Consider the following 4414-nt stretch of genomic DNA (forward strand, 5'->3'; position numbering starts at 1 on the left):
TTCTTTGAATGCTATTTAAGCATTCTACGTTTTTATGCTATGAGCTATGCTACGTGAGAAGAATACCAATTTGCTATACAAATTTACGTGAGATAATTTTCCCTACGACATAATATCAAAACGAGGTTCAATAATTACTCCGCAATCTTTGCTACCGAATATGCAATCTGTAGGAAGATCCTTTGGAAGCCAATCACGCAACCAGGCAAAACTATAGCAGATCCGGTTTTACCCATTTTGACATAATAAAGGTGTAACAGAAACCATAACTGTAAGTAAGTCAAACGGGTAGATTTGTCTAGTCGCTGCACGATCTGCTAATAATTTAGGAAAATATGGCAAATGAACACGTTTAGGCCATACCAAACTGATTTGTCGTTCGTCGGAACTACCGCATCAGTGATTTCATTCCCGAGAAAAAGAAAAAAAAATCACCCGCCCGCACGTACATAAAAATCGCCGAAAAAAAAATTTTTTTCTGATTACGCGGTCCGGAATGATAACGGTAAACAGGTTTTATCGCTGTTTTAATGCGTCAAAGTGATATTGATCGGTATCCATGCGTTCTATACATGTAGCTGATGACAAAAACTCAAAAAGTCAGGATTGTGGTGTTGTTCAATCATTTGTTTTAAAATTGGAGTGTCTGTGCTAGTGCCACACATGGCCTTCGGTGTGCCGGTAGGTGATGAAGTAGGCACGTTCTACGATTGTTCAAATTATACAGTGAAAATAACAAAGATAACGTTTTCAAACCATTTGTTATCAGTTGTTTAGTTCAATATTTTAGATCTAGAGCCAAAGCCTGTGCTTTCTTAAAAAAAGTTTGTTCACAACCTGACTGAACCCATCACTTAATTTTTCTAGGGCCCAAATCGTTTTGAACGTAACTTCTTTAGTACCGCAATCAGATATTCAAAATGCATACAGCATATTCATTAAAAAAACATTTCAAAAAAAAGTTTAGAGCTCTTTTCAAATAAGTAGTGTAGATACAAAATATAATTTCTGTCGTATTGTAACCCTAATTTTCCCTGTTTGATATTAATTGGCTGTGAATTGATTGAAAAGGAAAATCTGAAAACAGACCTTTCCCCCAACTAAAAATTTCTTGGTCAATCAAAGCACAACAAATAACACTTTAAGAGTGACCATATTGGGATCATTTTGTCCGTCTGTTATCTTTTGATGAACTGAACCTCTACCACAAAAACTTAAGCTAATTATAACCTTATCAGTTAAGGAATTATTCCAATGGATTCGAGCAATGTCGGAGCATTTGTGTGCCCAACTCCGTTTGGTCTCATTGGTCAAGTGATTTATTACTTTCCCCTCACCTCTACCGTTTGGAGTTTCACTAGGGGCAAAAAGTTGCTCTGTGACGAAGCCATTAACTGGGTTTGAGAAGATATGTTTTTCCACTTGGGTGGCCGTTTTGTCTTAAATATTCCTCATCCTCTGCCGTTAAATGGGCACGCCTTCAGATTGATGTAGAACAATCAAAATTAAAAATAAGACACTCATCCCTCAGTAATTATAAATACAAAATAAAAACAAAGTGATTCAGTGAGTTTTAGCAAGAATTTATTTGCAAAACCATTCATGTAGTCTTTAAAACATACAGAAAAGCAATCTACTGTGTTAGTCACACTGTAAATGTTTAACTTCATGTATAATCATTACTGCAAAAAAAAAAAATACCCGCTCGCTCCATGTAAAAGCTACCCGCCTCTGAAAAAATCGAAATTGAGAAAAAAAAAAAAAAAAATTTCGCTCGCTCGCTCCCATTTTTTTTGAAAAATTTCCGAAGAACTATTAATCAATTTGGTATGGCCTTATAATTCAATATGTCTTTTTTTATAAATCAGTTACTTCTCAAGAAATTATTAACATTTTACTTACTGAAATTTTATGAACAAGAGATTTGTTTTATATTTATCATTACAAATTATAAATAATTTATCTGATCAACTGCAATGATTTATAGTTCATATCGATCGTGTACTGTGCGAAAACATTCTTTTAACCTCTTTTATAAATATTTTGTATTTATTTTTCCTTGTTATTGTCCGTACATATTGAAATGACACTCATTAATCTTCAGGCGTTTTCAGTATTCTACGCGATATTTGTATCCTGAAAATATCTAAACGTTATAGTTAACCATTGACAAAGTGGCGCAGTTGTAAGCTCTCCGAATTCTACGCAGTTTACATCAATTTTGTTCAATGCAATGTAATGATATCGGTATTACTTTTATTTTTAAAATGTTTTATGAAACATTTATTTTCATGTACTGGCGGTAGTTCCATGAATTGTCTGTTGAATGAATGAATACTTGCCCGGTCCTGCAGATTTTAGTTGACATATTTTAGAACAGTTTATTGAAATGCAGGTAGAAAAATGCTGAATATAGTAGAATATTTTTCCGTCTGTTAAGTTTACAGATGAAAGAAAGCGAATGAAATGGTCAGATAGAGGACTTCAACCCACAACCACGAGATTGTTAGATAATCTGTATCTATATCTGTACATGCGACATGAAGATGTTAAAATTAAGAAAATGTATATTCTTGGGTGTTTCATTGTTATGTCGTCATTTAGTTCCAACACCGAATTTAATTTACGGAAACATACGGAATATGCATGAGCGCTAGGTCATTACTTACGGACAATACTAAGAAAACACACTTTAAGGCAGCACTGTTTACTCACTATGCACTCAAAGACATTTATAATCACCTATGGTTTCCATATATTTCGTTAAGACTACGCTGAAAATAAAACAATAAAGTATACCACCACGCAAGATTGATTTAAGCTATTTAAATGGAAAATTACCCTCACGTATAAATAGCATAAGGGAACAAAGGTGATCTAGAAAAATTCAGTCATGTATATTAAATATTATCAAAGTTATCGCAATTACAACAGTGACCGATTATAAGAGTCTATGAGTATATACATATATACAATAGGGTTATTATAACAGTAGCTTGATCTGGGATGCAGTATTTGGCTCGATTGGATTTTGCTAGATCGGACCTCACGAGGCGCGCAAGCGCCGAGTGTGATCCGACCTTGCAAAATCCACGAGAGCCGAATACAAAGTCCCAGATCCAGCTACTGTTATAATGACCCTTTTATTATATACCTTTACCATTTGATTCTTGTTTTGTTCTTGAACAAAATCTTCAATGCTTATCGATATTAAATTGAGTTTTTTATGTGCGCTATTTATGGAACTGAATCAGGTCATGCATATTAATAAAAATAGTCCGACAGCATACAATACGGAAGGTACAATACGGAATTTAAAAGGTACAATACGGAATTTTTGTCTGTCTGTTCATATTTAAGTGTGAAATACAAGCCGATTTATTACAGAATTTACATAGGTATATAATAAATATAAATACAGCAACACTACTGTAAGGCAATGTAGTCATCAATGACGACTGAGTTATATATTGGACAAAAAAGACAATGACAAGGATCAAATAGGGATAACCGTATTCCCAGACCTGAATTAAACAGAATAAGTTATTGTTCTGCTTGGTTGCATTCTATGCTATTTTTAAAGAATCTTCTCATCAATGTTTTTAAATTGTTCTAAGAAAGATATTTAAATCATGCCTGAAATATTTGACGATTTCATCACAATTCTACTTCTCCTTATCGGTACAGCGAACACAGCCACCACGTATGACTTGGGCTTAATAAGCATTTTGTTGTACAATAGTAGTTGAATATTGTATATTTTACTTGTAATATAAGGGAAATTATTAAAAGAAATACAGTAATATTTAATTTTATGACGCGCACCTGTTAACATGTAAACTATATATATGTAACTAATATATATGAGTCCACATTTATCACGGTTTATAGTCGTCTGAAACTTAGACTTTTAGATACTAGATCTTTATGTTGTTCTGGATTTTTCAAATATCAATATGTTGCTGGGAAACATTGCAAGAATTTCTAATTTGCAGCTACTCATGGTTCAGCAAAATTTCAGCAGTATGAATTTGCTGGAGACAAAATTATGACGAACGGGATATTTAGTTCCAGCGTAAAATGCAGAAGCAAACCTACCCTGTAATAATCTGAAATTGGCAGATATTCAGGTTGGAAACAATCAATTTGAAAATGACACCGGAAAGTTGAAAAGAAAGAGATCATGCAAAGAGGGCATTTAGAAAACACTAAAGAAAAACCCCCCAAAAGATGGACTTAAACTTAAACGATTTCTTAGCCCTAGTGAAAAGTCTTTAAACAAAAACCCCGTCTGCTATGATGTAGCTATGTAGTGGTTTTTTATGCTTTTATGGGTCATATTTCTTACAATGTCAGGAGAAACTGTTATCATAAACTGCCAGAAATAGTTTTTTAAGTAAAGATGGAAATATGG

Source organism: Mercenaria mercenaria, chromosome 5 (assembly GCF_021730395.1).
Source record: "Mercenaria mercenaria strain notata chromosome 5, MADL_Memer_1, whole genome shotgun sequence".
NCBI classification, from domain to species: Eukaryota; Metazoa; Mollusca; class Bivalvia; order Venerida; family Veneridae; genus Mercenaria; species Mercenaria mercenaria.